The sequence below is a fragment of the Aquarana catesbeiana genome, linkage group LG02 (genome assembly GCF_042186555.1).
Source record: "Aquarana catesbeiana isolate 2022-GZ linkage group LG02, ASM4218655v1, whole genome shotgun sequence".
NCBI lineage: Eukaryota > Metazoa > Chordata > Amphibia > Anura > Ranidae > Aquarana > Aquarana catesbeiana.
The window spans coordinates 166,436,236-166,454,891 of record NC_133325.1 but is presented as its reverse complement, the minus strand read 5'-3'; the positions used below and the strand labels follow the sequence as shown (position 1 = coordinate 166,454,891).

At 43.1% G+C, this 18,656-nt stretch overlaps 1 protein-coding gene across 2 annotated transcripts in view; it reads right to left on the bottom strand.

Moving 5' to 3' along the window:
• B4GALNT1 (beta-1,4-N-acetyl-galactosaminyltransferase 1) overlaps positions 1-18,656 on the bottom strand; it is a 254,061-nt gene that overhangs the window by 127,736 nt on the left and 107,669 nt on the right. The window contains exon 1 of one of the 2 annotated variants that reach the window (XM_073613758.1): positions 14,940-15,153. The exons of the other annotated variant lie outside the window; for it this stretch is intronic. The gene's annotated coding sequence lies outside the window, so the exon portion shown is untranslated. Of the gene's footprint in view, positions 1-14,939; positions 15,154-18,656 lie in introns of those variants that run through there. 2 annotated transcript variants of the gene reach the window in all.

The window sequence follows — 18,656 nt, the reverse complement described above, 5'->3', positions numbered from 1 at the left end:
GAAAGCCTGCAGTTTGCTGTATACAAGCAGATTAAGGACATGGATTACTGGAACCATGTCCCGTGGTCTGATGAGACCAAGATAAACTTATTTGGTTCAGATGGTGTCAAGTGTGTGTTGGGGCAACCAGGTGAGGAGTACAAAGACAAGTGTGTCTTGCCTACAGTCAAGCATGGTGATGGGAGTTTTGAAATGGTCTGGGGCTGCATGTTCAATTAAGCTTTCATAATAAAACCCGGAAGCTGATATGCAGAGCTGCATCAGATTTTGCACCACAAATTTCTAGTAAATAAACCCCCTTTAGTAACATTTCTATAATATTAAAAAAAGGGGAAAGCAGTGCCTTGCGTTGTGAGAGCTCAAGGCACCATCCCACAAAGTAGGCCCAGTACAGACACTACTTACAGAGAAAAATGGAACGTTCTTCATATAGAATCATAGAGATCCGAGATTGACACACACCAATGCGTCTTTACTTTTCTACTACTTGAATTTAGACGCACACAACCTGCTTTACTAAACCTATAACAGTTTAGTATATTCACACACTCAACTATGAAAAGTGTGTTGAGTTTGCCACACATGTTATACTATGATTCAATAATCCACTAAAGGGTAGGTTTAAAGTGGTTGCAAACCTCAGGCATGAAATATAAGCAAAGCATATCCCTTTATAGTTTGTGCTTCTCCCATTCCAGAGCACTAAGAGGAAATACGTTTTTCTGACACCAAGAGAAATATGGTGACGGGGGGGAGGGCACAGTCTATGATTGATGGTCTCAGCTCTGTTCTTGTATGCTGTGTGAAGGGGATGGGTCCCATTCCTCTAATCAGCTCACAGTGCTCTTTGTAACGTCAACTCTCCGCCCCCTGCTTTTCAGGGTTGAGAGATCTTGTGTAAATTCTGCACTCTGAATGGATGTAGGGGAAAGAGGACTGTAGATAAACAGGTACAACTTATGTAGGAGGATTTGTTTCCTCTTTGTGTATCACCTGAGACCTGTCACTTCACTGGGTATATGTAAGGGTTTACAACCACTTTTTTAAGGTACATAATGAAAATACCTTACAGTCAAAATTGAAGAAAATTGATCAAAAAGAGATTGTATAGTGTGTGTCCAGCATTTCTCACCACATAGAAATGAATGGGCGGCTGTAAAGAACTTCTACTACATACCGAGGAGTAAAAATGTTTGTTTACATGCCGGCATTGCTGTAATAGTTATGGTAGCACCTAAAGGGGATAAAAGCAAGAAAAGGCAATCCCACTCTTAGAAGCATTTTTCTTTTTTATGCATCTAAACATAGCTCAATATTAGCCAATGGGGTTGATTTACTACAGGCAAATAGACTGTGCTCTTTGCAAAGCATAGTTGCCCTCTGCAAGTGCAGTTGCTCCAGACCTTAGAAAATGAGGTAAGGCTTTGCAAAGAGTACCCAATCACATGCAAGAAAAAACAAAAACAAAAAGAAAAAAAAATGCATTTTTGCTTGCACATGATTGGATGAAAGTCTGTAGAGTTTCTGCTCATTTACTAAGATCTGGAGCAACTGCACTTTCTCAAATGTCCATGCACATTGTGGCATTTACATTGGTATTTTGGAGCACAGTTTAGAGGCATAAAAAAGAATGCCCCAAACCTGCGTTCAGAGAGAAGCAACTGGCATCATTTACGTATATGCGTGCATAAACATGCATGTAATTTTAGCCTAGTGGCTAAAACAAAAAAGTCCTAGCCAACTGAATGAAAGTACACAAATACGCCTTACTGGGCATACATACAAGAATTTCTTTATGATAGATTTTTCTGCCAGCTCATAGCAGGAAGGGAGAGCCTACTATTTCAATCTTCTTTATCACATGAAAGCCACGCTGTGATGGTTTCATGCAGAAGACCGTCATCTTCATTTTGAAACCATAACTGCTCCAATCTGGCTTCGGCTATGACAAACGTCATCTGGTTGCAGTAAAGCCTTTATAACAGGCTGAACAGTAACCAGTTTCCATTCTTCTACACCTCAGGAAGTCTATATTGGGCAAAAGGAAGGCAAGCTATACACTTCTGTCGGTATGTAAAATATCTGCAGTACCTAGAGCAAGTAAACTACCAATTTTTTAATTTATTTTGAATAAATAATAAATAAAATAAAAATAAATGATACCTCCACAAAATAGCCTTTAGGACTTTTGCAATATTTTTAATAAGCTCTGTAATTGTATTTCTTCGGGTGGAGTTAAAGTGATTGTAAAGTCTCGTTTTAAAAAAAAAAAAAAATCTCTTCTGTGCTCCTGGTTCCTCCCTCCTGTCGAGTGCCCCCACAGCAAGCAGCCTGCTATGGGGGCACCCGAGCCGAGTCACAGCTCCATGTCTCCATTCAGACATGGAGCCCCAACCCCGCCACCTCACTCCCCTGATTGATTTGATTGGCAGCTGCGGGAGCCAATGGCGCCGCTGCTGTGTCTCAGCCAATCAGGAGGAGAGTCCCAGACGGCTAAAACACTTGTGGACATCGTTGGAGAGAGATGGGGCTCAGGTAAGTAATTAGGGGGGGGTTCTGCTTAAGATCCATACCAGAATGATGGGTCAGGTATCCTCTTGGGGGGAACCTCACGCAAATTTTTTTCTTACATTTTGGCGGGGCTCCCTTTCAAACTGCAAGTCGGATAATCTTGGTGCGTGAGGTCCCCCCCCCCCCCCCCCAAGATCCATACCAGACCCTTATCCGAGCATGCAGCTGAATCTCCTTAACGGGGGGCACAGACAGCAATAAAAACTGACAAGCGTTCTAATCCCGCTGCACTCTACCCAAAACGAAAAAAAAAAAGATTTGCCTTTAATTATACTTTAAATCTCCCCAGCAGGGACACAGAGAACAACAGTAACCCGACAGTGGTTTTATCTTCCCCCTATCCAAAATAAGAAAAAAAAATTTTTGGCTTTACAAGTATTTTAAGAACTGTGCTTAAAGTAGAACTAAAAGCATTTTTTTATTTTGTATAGAGTAAGGGTGGGGTATAAGCCCTGGAAGTTTTTTTTTTTGCCATTTGTTTCCCATTGGGGGGAGCTTCCTTAATTTCCTGTCCTATAGTCAAGACAGGAAGTGAGAGGAGATCCCTCAAAAGTCAGGGAATCCCTGGCTGTCACCAGAACTAGCGTCCATATTGGAAGATTTCCCCTCTATTCCTGTTTTGGTGACAACCCAACGTTTGGGATTTTCTTTCACTTTGGCTCTCTCATAACAGTAAATAGGGCAAATAGAGAGAATGAATCTCCCTGATGGGGTACAGACAGAAATAAAAAAAACAGACAGGTCTAATCCCTCTCCACTCTATCCAAAACTAAAAAAAAAAAGGTTTGCCTTTAGTTATACTATAACTTGTGATTTTACACGTCCTTGTTTGATAAATTACTTCAGATGTGTTTTATCAAAAATCAACTGACTTAAATCTGCAGATATGTCTATTATTTATCACAAATACACAAACTCTGAAGAATGAAAAGCCTTTTCACATGCTCATATCTTTGGAGTTCAGAGTTTCACAGCATTTGTTGGAGACAAATTAGGTGAAAAGTCATAACTCAAAGTCTTTTGAATAAATGAATGCACATACGCTGCATGTGCTGTCAAATTCACCTGTAGACATTGTGCCATTCTCATACATATTTTTTACCAGCATTTCTCAACCTTTCAGTCATGGCACCCTTTAAAATATGCAAAATTTCAAGGCACCCCAATCTAAAATGTAAAAACACCAATGTTACTTATCAATGGGAAAGATGAGCCTGGGACAATGCACACAACCGCCTTGATAAAAATAACTTCACATCAGAAGCCCTCCTTGTCAAAACTGCCCCCCCCCCAAAGAACAAATACATGCCAAATGTGGTAGAGGAGGGGGAGGACTTTAAGTGGAACTTCCCCTTTTGGATCTTATATGCACAATAAAGGATGATTTTGAGATTGGACTTTTAGTGCAGTTCCAAACGAATAGCTGCGAGTGCTGTCTGTCTCCCATTGCTTTAAATGAGGCTTCCCATCTGCAGCTATTCGCAGGGAACCATGTTAGATCTCCCATGGATAATCGCAGTCGGCCTCTTTCCTAAGTGTGAATGGGGTCCTATACAGAAAAGTCAGTTCCAACTATGATGTAATAGCTAATGAGTACATTTTTAGAGGATGTTCTGCTTGACAATCAGTGGCATCTCCAGCTTTCATATTTAGGGGGGGCACATGAGGGCACAGAGACAAAAGTAGGGGGGCAACTATAAAATGCAATTTTTATATATATATATATATATATATATATATATATATATATATATATATATATATATATATATATCTCCTGGGGCCCTTTACTACGATCCCACAACGGGCTCTTTCACATGTTCTGCAGTGAGCTCCCTTCCTACTGTATTGGGGCCCCCCAGGGTGGCAGAAAACAAGAGATATATGTCACCTGCATACCAAGAAGATATAAGGGTCCAAAGCAGTGGGAGAACCATCAGGGTTGCAAAGGTTGTCTTGCTACCGGGCCCTGGTGTTCTGCCACTGTGGGGTTCCCCAGCCTCCTCTTGCTGTCATGTCCCTGCTATTGACAGCGCTGGTCTGGCATCTCTTGGAATTTACAGGCTGGTTCTCCTGTCCTAAGGACAGGAGAAATCAGTCTATTTTTAACTGAGGGTCCTGGTGGAGTCCTTCCTGCAACTCGCTCCTCTCCCTGCCAATGAGGATGCAGGGGAAGGAGCAGATTGGGTGGCCGTGGTTGTGTGAGAGCTCGCATTATGCGGTGTCAGGGAGGGGGGAGGAATCACCCGCAGGAGCTGACTGAGGACGCACTCCCTCTCAATACAGACTGTGTTACTCCGCCGGCGGCCCAAGTAAGATGTGGTGCATCCGCTACAAATGCAAACAAAAAAGAATTGTTTTTTTTTAATGGGGGGGGCACATGGTGGGGCACAGCATAATGTTGGGTCTAGCCCCCCCTAGGGACGCCATTGTTGACAATATGTTTGACGATATCTTGAATGCTTCCTTTGAATGCCTTTTTTTTTCTTTATAGGTGATAACCACCGTGGCTGCAAAAATCTTATGAGATTAAATAGTATTGGTTTTCTTGCAGGGCCATGCTATTTGTAACCTTTCTTTAGGGTGTTCACTGTTGTAATTTGTGTTTGAAAAGGAATCAGGTCTGAAGAGGCGATAAGGACTCAGGCTTGCTGAGTTTTACAACATAAAACACAGGATACACACAATTTACTGGCAGGAGTGTCCTACAGTTTAACCACTTCCACTCTGGGCCATATGTGACACTTCTTTATATATATATATATATATATGTAAAAATCTACATTTTTTGCTGGAAAATTACCTATAATCCTTAAACATTGGATATTTTTTAAGCAGAGGTCCTCGAGAATAAAATGGTGGGTGTTGCAGTTTATGTCACACGGTATTTGCGCATCGATTTAAAAAAAATTAAAATACACGTTACCGAATTTTAAAAACACAACATAATACCCAATTGTTTGGTAAAATATAAAAGATTATGTTACGCCAAGTAAATACCTAACATGCTACTCTTTAAAAATGCACACGCTTGTGGAGCGGTACCAAACTATAACACTTAAAAATCTCCATAGGTGACAATTTATAAGCCCTTACAGACTACCAGTGTAGGGTTACACAGGAGGTCTGGTGCTAGAATTATTGCTCTTGCTTTAAGGTTTGCGGCGATACCTCACATGTGTGGTGTGATGGCCGTTTGCATATGCCTGACGGACCAACGCGTTCATTTGCCTTTGCGAGTGAGCACGGTAGGATGGGGCACTTACATTTTTGTATTTTTATAATTTATTTTATTCAATTTATTATTTTTTTTACACTGTAACTTTTTGTTTTATTACTTTTATTGCTATCACAAGGGATACAACAGGGATAAACAACATGCCTTGTGATAGCATGGGCAGTGACAGGTCCTCTTTATGGAGAGATCTGGATTATCTCTCATCTGGCCTCCAAAGCACCTGATCAAATCAAGATCGGTTTGATCCGATGCTTGTACATGCCGGTCATAGAATCTTTTATGATACATATTATGTTGCATGTTTTTTGTATGAGATAATTTTGTGGCAATCATTGGGTCACATAAAATCATTATATGCGTTATTTTTTTTTTTTTATAAAATATTAATTTTAAAAAAGCGCTGCATGGTTTTGCAATTGTAATTATTAATAAACTGCATCATATATATATATATATATATATATATATATATATATATATATATATATATAAAGGCCAGTATGGTGGCCTGAATTTATCGGAGGAGCCCGGGGGGTATTTAAGCAGCCCGCTCACCTGTGGTGCTTGTCGGTTTCCTGTGCGCGATATACGTCACTAGGCCGACTATCCAAAATACCAGCGTCCGCAAGTTTTTGTCTCGCAAGTTCCCGCATTCGTAAAAGTTTCCGTGCTCGAGAGTTTCGAAGTCCGTATTACCGATTCGGATTTTCGTACCACGTGTCTGGCTCGGCTGTCGCAGGTAGGGTTCCGACTGACTTTTGTTTTCACGCATTGTTAGATATCATGTCACTAAAACCGTGATATCAAACTTACGAATCACTTGCAAATTTCACTACGTAACCGTAATGTATACCACTCGCACCATCGTCATGTTACCGTTTCATTATCTATAGACCTCCGTGACGTAGACGTCGCTCCATTCAAGCATGTCTAACAAATTGTTACCATGCGTCAGTAGACAACCGTTGTGATTCGTAAATTCGCTATTTCTTAACGACTCACGTCAGGTCGATACCAAGTCATTTCTCATTGCAGAACATTTCTAAAAACATTTCAAACATTTCAAACCATTTCGAATCATTTCATTCATTTCAGTCACGTACCGCGCTCCGATCCGAATCCAGTTGCATCCAAAGATGCACCGATTCGCTCCGCTGTGCCCCAGTTGCTTAAGGCCTCATTTCAGTACATGCTCCAGAGTCACATTCGTTGCCAGTCGCTCATTACGACTCACCGATTCGTACCTCTGTCATGGCTATCATTTCACTGCCACGTATCACGCTCCGATACGAATCCAGTCGCATTAAATGCACCGATTCATCTCAGCGTGCCCCAGGTACTTGCCACATTTCAGTACATGCTCCAGAGTCCGATTCGTAGTCAGCCGCAATAGTGGCATGATCGATTCGCGCCTCTGTCATGGCAAATAAACCGTTACACCTGCACTCACCGCGCTCCACTTCGAATCCAGTCGCATCTACGATGCACCGATTCGTTACGGCGTGCCCCAGGGCTCGGCCTCATTTCAGTACATGCTCCAGGGTCCGGATCGTAGTTAGTCGCAGGTATCGGGCGACCGATCCGTATCTCTGTCATGAGAATTATTAACCATTCATTTCACTCCCACATTTCGCATCACCGTTTCGAAGCCAGTCACATCCAAGATGCACGATTCGTCACGGAATGCCCCAATTGTTTCGGCTGTTTCCACACCTATACCAGAGCTCGGTTCGTTGTCAGTCGCAGAGGCGGCACAACCAATTCGAGCCTCGGTCAAGGTAAAACATTTCTGTCATTTCGTTGTTTCACACTGCGCTCCGATTCGAATCCAGTTGCATCAAACATGCACCGCTTCGTCCCGGTGTGCACCAATGGTTCTTTCGGTTGCCTCATTTCAGTACATGCTCCAGAGCCCAGTTCGTGGTCAGTCGCAGTCGCGGCATGACCGAGCCGGACCTCTGTCATGGCAAGTTATTTCACTCATTTCATAAATCAAGGCAAACATTTCAAATCATTTCGTTGTCGCTATACCGCAATCACCATACAAGTTACTGCTTCAAGCTAGTCAGCAAACCCTTCACGAATTATCACCTTTCATTTTCCTCCAGGTCAGTCAAAGTTCAGTAGGTCCACCCTGCACCAGGTTGGACGATATCCCCCCCAGGTAAAAAAAAAAAAAAAAAACAAAAAGGAAGAAAACAAGTTGGGTAAGTATGGCTCAGGGAAACAAAGCAAACTTGAAATTCATGTCACCCCCAATAGGTTACAGTCAACCAAAAAACACGATCTCAAGGACAGATCAACCATGTCCCAGGCCAGCAGTGAAGACCTCACGGCCCCTCTGTCACCTTCTCCGGTCTCAGAGAGCGGCAGCGTGCAGTCCCTCAGGGGATGGACTATCCCCAAGTTGACGGCAGAGCTAAGATGCAGAGTGCCCTTCTCCGCTACAGCTAGGAAAGGCGAGCTCTTCAAGCTCCTCTTCCCCCCACCAGCTGCAGCAGGATCCAGTACCCAGCAGGCATCTCTCCAGTCGATATCCTTTGCCATCTCACAACTTCACACTATGGTGTCGTCCCTGTCTTCCTCAGTCACGGACGTTCAAACCAGGGTGGCACTCCTGGAGGCTCGGCCGGCCGCGGCTATTCCCGACCCAATCGCAACCCAAGCTTTGACACCCCTTCCTGCAGGTACCACAGGGTGGAGCCCCATTGTCTACCCCTCCCATTTGGTTCCAACCAGCATCAGGAAGGACATTTTGGACGGCAGGGACGTCAACCTGGCCTCTCTCCTGATTTCTGTTCACGACCTGGCAGAAAATAAGGCCTATACCTGGGGTGACGTATCGGTGGTCCTTAAAGCCAAAGACCCCAGACTGAATCGGAAATGATCTGTCCCAGAGTTCACATTGGCCTTTGGCATGCTGAGGGAAGAGCTGGACTTATACCTCCATACGGTAGTAGACTTGGGCTACAAGTATGGAGGATTTTCCTTTTACGACTACCACCGTTCCTTTTCCGCAAAGGCGGCAGCCAGATTCACACAGTTTCAAACGACAACAAATTGGAGTCTCATGGACACAGAGCTGTTCTGCCGCCATTTTGCCGGCTTACGCTCAACCCTGTGTGCGATTTGCCAGTCCTCCACTCACACTGCCACCTGGTGCGTCAATGCGACAATCAGACGTCCCTTCGAATTTCCCTCTACCTCCGATGCACTTCAGGGTCAGTCGGCCCCTGAACAAACGCCTCCGGTGGACAAATTGAGACGCCCAGTCCGAACCGTGGGAGGGGCAGCCATCTGCAACAATTACAACTATGGGTCCTGCAACTTCAGTCAGTGCCGCCTACTCCACATCTGCACCTTATGCCAAAGAGCGCACCCAAGAAACTTGTGCAAAGTCAAACAACAGAAGAGGGCATGACTAAGCCGGATCAATGTCTTGTGGCTAGGACTCTACCTCACCTCACACCCCACCCCCTCCCTGGCCACCTACCTCATCCAGGGATTCACAGTAGGGTTTCACACAGGCCTCATTTCACTACCCCACAGTACCTACGAATGTAGGAATCTTCGTTCAGCGGCCACTGACGAACAGGCCATAGATCGGCTCTTACAGACAGAAGTAGACCGAGAGTTCGTTATAGGCCCCTTCACTCAGCCCCCTTTCAGTACTTGGAGAGTCAGCCCTATTGGGCTTGTCAAGGGCAAGTTCTCAAATAAATTACGTTTGGTGTAGGACCTGTCTGCGCCTCATTCTTCCCACATTCCCAGTCTCAATTCCCTGATCCCCTCCGAAGAATTCTCCCTAAAATATTCCTCCGTGGACATGGCAATCCAAGCAATCATCAAAGCAGGTACAGGCGCCTGGCTCTCCAAAGCCGATATCTCGGATGCCTTCAAGCTCCTGCCTATCCACCCATCCCTTTGGTGCTGGCATGGCATCAAGTGGAAGGAGGCATACTATTTTGCCACAAAACTGACGTTCCGTTCGAAGAATAGCCCTTGGCTCTTCGACACATTCGCTCAGTCCCTCGCTTGGATACTCTTGCACAAGGCTCAGTGCCAAGAAGTCATCCACTACCTGGACGACTTCTTACTAATAGAACCACCCAGCAGGCCCCCAGGAGACCTCGACAAACTCAGAGTTGTATTCGGGAATCTCAATGTTCCCATCGCTGAGCACAAAGTCGACGGCCCAACACACATCACCTTCCTCTGGGTCAATTTAGACACCTGCACCATGCAGGCCAGTCTCCCCCACGACAAACTAACCCGCATTAGGGCGGTCCTTCACAAATTCACCCACACTAGGGGGTGTACCAAAAAGCAGTTGCAATCTTTCCTGGGAATGCTTAATTTCGCCATGCGAATTATTCCACAAGGCCGCACCTTCATGTCACGTCTGCTGAGATTCCTGTCAGAAACACAAGACCCCGATCAGATCCTAAGTCTAGACTCCGCAGCAATAGCGGACCTATCTACGTGGGAGGAATTCCTGTCCGCCTGGAATGGCATATCCCTATTTATACCCATGGTTTCGGCCCTTTCACCCCAGGTGGTGACAGATGCCGCAGCTTCTACAGGCTTCGCGGCAATTTTTGGCCACCAATGGTTTTCAGGACCCTGGCCTCAACAAATACTGTTGATACCCGGCTTTACCTGAACATCCTCCCTCTTCGAGCTCTATCCCATAGTGGCAGCCGCACAGCTCTGGAGTCACCGTTGGACAGGGCAAACCGTGGTCTTCTCTACCGACAATCAGGCCACGGCAGACATTGTCAACAAAGGCAGTTCAAAGTCCCTATCAGTCATGTCCTTCCTGCGCAGATTGGTACAACTGTCTTTACAACATCAGTTTAACATGCACTGTTCATTTATTCCAGGCAAATACAATCTAGCTGCTGACGCACTGTCACATTTTAATTACACCTCCTTTTTCAAACAGGTTCCCGGAGCCAATCCAGTGTCGGCCCCTATTCCTGTCTGGTCACAGCTGACCCTGGACTAGTAGAACATTTACAAGGAGCAACGCAGCTTATCAATCACTAACTCTCCCATAACACACTCAAAGCCTACCAGATAGCTTGGAAGGCGTTCAATAAATTCCTAGCACCCTGCTGCAAAGGAACAACAGGTGTCAAGCAAGTACTGGCCTTCATTTCATATTGCCACACTCAGCTGGCCTTATCTTATAATACCATTCGGCTATACCTAGCCGGCATACAACATTTCTTGACTCTTCAAGACCCCGCAAAGGCTTCACTGTTCTCGTCCCACGCTATACGAGCCATCCTACGTGGCATTCAGAAACACCAATCAGTGATCAGCACCAAACGCTTACCCATTACGGGGCCCATCTTCAGGGATATTTCGACCATCCTGACTACTTCTCCATTTGGTCTTCTTCCCAGTATGGTCCTACAAGCAGCCATATATTTGGCCTACTACGGTTCTTGCGACCTGGCGAATTCACCAGTAACAACCCCGCAGGCCAAGTACTACGCAGACGGCACTTGGTTCGCTACCAAGACCATTTCGTCCTTCACCTTGAGGTTTCTAAGACCCAGCAAACAGGCTCTGGAGTGGACATTCACCTTTACAAAACCAATAACAGCTGGTGTCCAGTCACCGTACTCAACCGTCTTGTGTCACTCCTGCCTAAACAGCCGGACACCAGTCCTCTTCTACCTTTCCCAGTTAAACCCTTAAGCGCCTGTCAGTTTGTGAAACACATAAGGATACTTCTCCGCAACCTTCACCTTAACCCTAGTCAGTATTCCGGACACTCCTTTCGTATCGGAGCAGCCTCCGCAGCATCCCGCCACGGGGTCCCAGACCATGTCATTAAAAGACTAGGCAGGTGGAAGTCAGCTTGCTTCGCCCGGTATATCCCTAATCCTCAAGTAGAGATGGCACAGGCGTTTTCAAAATTGGCCCAATGAATAACTGAAAACCAATAAAATATTATACCCCTACCTGAATGTTTTTGCCCCCTTATTTTGGCATACCATCCATCAGACCAAGGCACACTTTCAGGTCCATTTCACATGGTAAGTCCAAACTTCCAGGTCTATTTCCGATGGTAAGTCTTATGTTAACTATAAATGTTATCTATGTCCATATCGGACATAGGGCTCCAATCATAAAAATATATATATATATATATATATATATATATATATATATATATATATATATATATGCGCTTTATACCGTGGTTTGACCTATATGCTCCATTCACACCTAAACATGTTGCTTTTGAGCATTTCTGCAGTGCTTTTTGCTGTGCTTTCCACGTTTTTGATACTTTTTGTTCTTTTTATTTGGCCAATTTGTTGTTAGGCAGATAAAATCATGCAAGGCGCGTCAAAATCGCACTAGATACTTTTTTGCAGTGTCTCCATTGAAATCTATTGAACCAAAAAAGCAGCGTTTTGCGTTTAAAACGTCCCCTGACCCTTTCCACACAAAAATGCATTGATGTGAACGTGTTCCATAGGAACCCATGTTAAAAAACCATGTTCTGTGTTTCTGCAAAAAGCATGAAAAAACGCATCAGTGTGAACGGAATGCAGTTTCAACTGTATTTAAAAATTTTGTACATGCAACTGTGTCTGTGCTGCTGCTGCATCTACATCCTCTTCTATGGGCTGCCTGCATGTAGCCCCGAGGTGGATGCAGACGCAGCAAAAAGCAGCTCAGCACAGAGGACGGGTCTCAGTGCCTGTCTCAGTGAACCATTAGGTTGTCCAAAAGCCATACACATATAACATCTTTGTAATGTGCATACACGTGGACAGCATTTATTGTGAACATTTGGCTGCAAGGGGCCATTGCTGTTGATTTCTTTTTCCATTTATTTTGTTTTTTTTAAAAATTCTTTTAAATACCTTTAATAAATACTTTAAATATTACATTAGAATATACAGGGAACATCAACAATAATAGGAGCTAAATGTAATATGCAAAGAGAGAGGACTTTTCCATGTTTAAGTGATATTCAGTGTTGACAGGGGGATACCGCCAAGGACAAAAAAAAAAAGAAAAAAAGACAGCAGCAAATTTCATTAAAAAGGAACAAAAACTTTTAATAGTGGGCGAGTATGCTATCTGCATAAAACATATAGAACATGAACGTGGTATTGCACATGTCGTCATTCTGCAGATCATGTCGTTTTAGACAGACTGACTATTTCAAATGTCGTACCTTGCAAAAAAAAAAAAAAAACGCAGTTCTTTTTAACCACTTCCCGCCCGCCCTATAGCGGATTGACGTCCGGTGTTCTGCCATATAGTGTCCTCCTATCGGATAGTGTCCGCCCCGTACTGCGCAGGCGCAGCGCTTGCGCAGTACGGAGCAGAAGGAGCTGCCGAAAATGTCCGAAGTTGATCAGCTGACCATCAGCTGTACACGGCGCTTCGGCAGTTCTTAGCGATGGCTGTGTAAGAGGGCCCCTCGCGGGCTCGCTTCGCTCGCCACGCTTCGTGCACGGCCTCGCTGCGCTCGGCAACTATTTATTCTCACTCTATGTCCACTTGGATAGTAGGGAATGATCCTGGACATAGGGTGAGAATAAAAGCGCAGGCGCCGTGTACAGCTGATGATCAGCTGTTAAACTTCGGAGACTTTCGGCGTCTCGTTTGTCCTCCGTACTGCGCCTGCGCAGTACAGGGAGGACACTATATGACAGGGGACTGTATTTGACAAGACACCGGGAAGTGGTTGTGTTATCCTGACTGGACGTCATATGACGTCCAGCAGGATAACATGCCGCAGCGCGCCCCCGGGGGCGCGCATCGCGGCGATCGGTGGAGCGGTGTGTCAGTCTGACACACCGCTACACTGATCTTGGTAAAAAGCCTCCGGCGGAGGCTCTTTACCACGTGATCAGCCGAGTCCAATCACGGCTGATCACGCTGTCAATAGGAAGAGCCGTTGATCGGCTCTTCCTCACTCGCGTCTGACAGACGCGATTAGAGGAGAGCCGATCGGCGGCTCTCCTGGCAGGGGGGGTCTGTGCTGATTGTTTATCAGCGCAGCCCCCCCTAAGATCACCACACTGGACCACCAGGGATTGCCACTAGGACCACCAGGGAAGGGGCAACATGTGGATGGCCAGGTATGTACCCCATGGCCATCCACATGTGCCCAGTGTGCCCAGTCAGTGCCCACAAATGGGCACTGATTGGCACAATTATGTTGCAGTGATGCCCAACAATGCCACCCTTAGGGGCATCACTGCAAACAACCAGTGCCGTCAGTGCCACCCATCAGTGTCCATTCATGCCACCTGTCAGTGCCCATCCGTGCCCATCAGTGCCCATCTATCAGTGCCCATCCATGCCCATCTGTGCCAACTATCAGTGCCACCTATGAGTGCCCATCAATGCCACCTATGAGTGCCCATCAATGCCACCTATGAGTGCCCATCAGTGCCACCTATAAGTGCCCATCTGTGCCACCTATGAGTGCCCATCAGTGCCGCTTACCAGTGCCGCCTATCAGTGCCCAGTGCCGCCTATCAGTGCCCATCATCAGTGCCCGTCAGTGCCACCTCATCAGTGCCACCTCATTGGTGCCACCTCATCGGTGCCCATCAGTGCCGCCGTATCAGTGCCAGTCAGTGCCCGTCAGTGCAGCCATATCAGTGCCCGTCATTGAAGAAGAAAACGTACTTATTTACAAAAAAAATTTAACAGAAACAAAGAAAAACTTGTTTTTTTTCAAAATTTTCGGTCTTTTTTTATTTGTTGCGCAAAAAATAAAAACCGCAGAGGTGATCAAATACCACCAAAAGAAAGCTCTATTTGTGGGAACAAAATGATAAAAAATTTGTTTGGATACAGTGTAGCATGACCGCGCAATTGTCATTCAAATTGCGACAGCGCTGAAAGCTGAAAATTGGTCTGGGCGGGAAGGTGTCTAAGTGCCTGGTATTGAAGTGGTTAAAAAACTGAAAACTAAATTGGTCCGTTCCGTTCACAGGTGGCTCCGGACTCAGGCAATCCCTGACACTTTACTGCTACCTTTAACCCTTTAACTATCACTGAGTTCAGCTGATATTGCCAGAGTTCTACCACATTATCACATCTTATTATGTATGCCCAATACAGTTATAAGGGTACTTACAGGTCGTATGTTTGCTTTCTTAGATGGTCCTCAGAAAAAGTGGGTTATAACAAATAAAATTTCAATTTTTAAAAAAGCAAAAAGTAATTTTCCTTAGAACATTATCTTCCTTTTAAAACTGCTTGAGTGCAGGAGAAGAATTCTTGTTCAGCTAGCTAATAGACTGAGCAGCTCTTCCTCTTCCACTGCTGAAGCCCCGGGGTCAGCTCTAACAGCAAGTACACTTGTCTCCTCCCCTTACTGTTATCTGCTCACTGCGTCTTAACAGGTATTGGCTTGTACATGTGTGCCCGTGAATTTCTGGTAACTGTGACAAATTCTTTACCTGTTCACCTGTAAGGATCAGGAAAATAACAAACACATGCCTACAGCACATCATTTAAAGCACATCTGTCACCTGGAAATAATAGAGGTAACCGTCTATCAAAATGGATAATTATACTTCCACTGGGCTGGGTTAATGACAGTATGAAAAGATTAGATTAACTGTTAGTTTCTACCCATTTAGGCTGCATTCACACCAGAGTGTAACGTCTTTAAGCATTTTTCCAGCTTTTTTTAATGCACGATTTTGATGCGTTTTTTCTGTGCAACTTGCGCCGTTTTATACAGCATTTTTGAGCTTTGGCGTTTTTTAACCACTTCAGCCCCGGGAGGATTTACCCCCCCCCCCTAAATGACCAGGCCATTTTTTGCAATACGGCACTGTGTTACTTTAACTAGAAAATTGCGCGGTCGTACGCCGCTGTACTCAAATAAAATTGGTGTCCTTTTATACCCCACAAAAAAAAGAGCTTTCTTTTAGTGGTATTTGATTACCTCTGCGGTTTTTATTTGCACTAGAAACAAGAGCGACAATTTTGGAAAAAAAAAAAAAAAAAAAACACAATATATTTTACTTTCTAGTTTCAATCTTAATTTTATTGGAAAATTATTATACAAATAGACAAATATGCATACATTAATGGCATAATCATACCATCAGTGAATTTACAAATACATTATACAAGTTTACATAACAAAAAAAAAAAAAAAAACAAAAAAAGAACAAAACAAAACAAAATAAATGGGGAAAAATGATGGCAACACATAAAGATCATGTTTTGAAAGATTATTATGTCTTTTTAAGATTCTGCTTAAAGCAGAATCTTAATATTCTGCTATAATACATATCCAAAAAAAAAAAAAAATGTATTCATCGGTTTAGGTCTACATATTTTCGGTAAAAAAAATCCCAAAAAGCGTATATTGATTGGTTTGTGCAAAAGTTACAGCGTCTACATAATAGGGGATAGATTTAGGGACTTTAAATTTTTTTTTTTTTTATTGTTGTTCCTGGTAATGGCAGATTGCTGTATAAATGACACTGGCAAGGAAGGAGTTACTATCAGGGGCGATCAAAGGGTTAAATGTGTTCCCTGTTGGTGCTCTCTTACTGTGTGGGGGACGTGCTAACAGGAACAACACAGAGATTGCTGTTTCTAATCACTAGGAACAACAGATCTCCATGTTGTCCCCTGTCAGAACGGGGATATGCCTTGTTTATATAGGGAGATCCCCGTTCTGCCTCTGTGAAGCGATCGCAAGTGTGCGGTCTTTAAGTGGTTAATTAGCCAACAGAGAAAACGTATCTGTTGCATCATTTGTTGCTAGGTATTTTAGCTTTTTTAGTTTTTTCATTAACTTTTATTTCTGCTTTTATTATTATTATTTTTTTTTTTTTTTCATTAGGGTAAGGTGTTATGCCCTGTAACCACGGTCGGACATTGATCGGACATTCCGACAACAAAATGCGTGGATTTTTTACGACGGATGTTGGCTCAAACTTGTTTTGCATACACACGGTCACACAAAGTTGTCGGAAAATCCGATCGTTCTCAATGTAGTGACGTAAAACACGTACGTTGAGACTATAAACGGGGCAGTAGCCAATAGCTTTTGTCTCTTAATTTATTCTGAGCATGCGTGGCACTTTGTGCGTCGGATTTGTGTACACAAGATCGGAATTTCCGACAACGGATTTTGTTGTCGGAAAATTTTATAGCCTGCTCTCAAACTTTGTGTGTCAGAAATTCCGATGGAAAATGTGTGATGGAGCCCACACACGGTCGGAATTTCCGACAACAAGGTCCCATCACACATTTTACGTCGGAAAATCCGACCGTGTGTACGGGGCATTAGAGTGGTTAGGTTAGGATTAGGAGTTGGCTTCACGAAATTCACAACATATACACTATGGAAGAAATAAGGGCAACAGCCCACAAAACAACTGAAAAATACAGCAAAACCTGACAAACCTGAGTCTTCAAATATTCTGAAGAATATGACTCATGGATAAAAAAATTGACTTTGGCAACCCTTAGACCTCTGTCTATTTCCTACTTACCTTCTTTCAATCTTGCTACATTTTCTGTACCACTCTGTATCTTATGTAGCATATACATGCATAGAGTGTATAATGATTAAATAACCTTGAGCAAGTAATCAGATAATCTGCAACCTAAGATTTAACGTTGACAATAGGTCATGTTTTATTAAGGCTATAATACCAAGTTTATCGATTGCAATACCAATATACATCTCGGTGATAGTTACCTAACAACTACTTTAGTGATTTTATATACTCATTACTAAATTTATTTTGCAAATAAGTATTTGTACAAATGTTAAAATCCTTGTGCAATTGTACTGTTATTTTCTTTTCTCTTGCAATTAAAACTTTACTGTTAATAAAAAGGATTAGGAGTTGGGGGTTAGGGTTATTTACTTTTATTTTTTTGTTAGGGTTCATGTGTTAACACTCATACTACTACTACTACTAATACATGAATAAATAAAATAAAAATCATAAATAAATAAATTCAACAAATTAATACTAAGTAATAATAAATAAATAATTAACCCCTAAACCTAAAAAAAAAAAAAAATTAATAACTAAACACCCTAACACAAAATAAAAAAATACATTATTATTATTATTTATTATTTTTTTGTTTGGGTGTTTATTATTATGATGATTATTATTATTATTAATAATCATCATAATAAAATAATAATTATTTTGGTTTTTTTTAAGGTTAGGGGTTAAATATTATTTATGTATTATTACATATTATTAATTTCATTAATTTATTTATGATGATATTTAGTTATTTTTGTATTTTTTTTTTTTTTACATTTATTTATTCATATATTATTGCTATTTTGTTTTTTCATTTGAGCAAAAAATCATGCAAAACTGTGCCAATAACGCTCAAATCTGTTCGGTTCGAGCTACAAAATAAGCTCCAGAACTTTTTTGAGCTTCAGGCGTTTGGCTTCAGGAGACTTATGCCCCGTACACACGGTCGGATTTTCCGACGGAAAATGTGTGATAGGACCTTGTTGTCGGAAATTCCGACCGTGTGTGGGCTCCATCGGACATTTTCCATCGGATTTTGCGACACACAAAGTTGGAGAGCAGGAGATAAAATTTTCCGACAACAAAATCCGTTGTCGGAAATTCCGATCGTGTGTACACAAATCCGACGGACAAAGTGCCACGCATGCTCAGAATAAATAAACAGATGAAAGCTATTGGCCACTGCCCCGTTTATAGTCCCGACGTACATGCTTTACGTCACCGCGTTTAAAACGATCGGATTTTCCGACAACTTTGTGTGACCGTGTGTATGCAAGACAAGTTTGAGCCAACATCCGTCGGAAAAAATCCTAGGA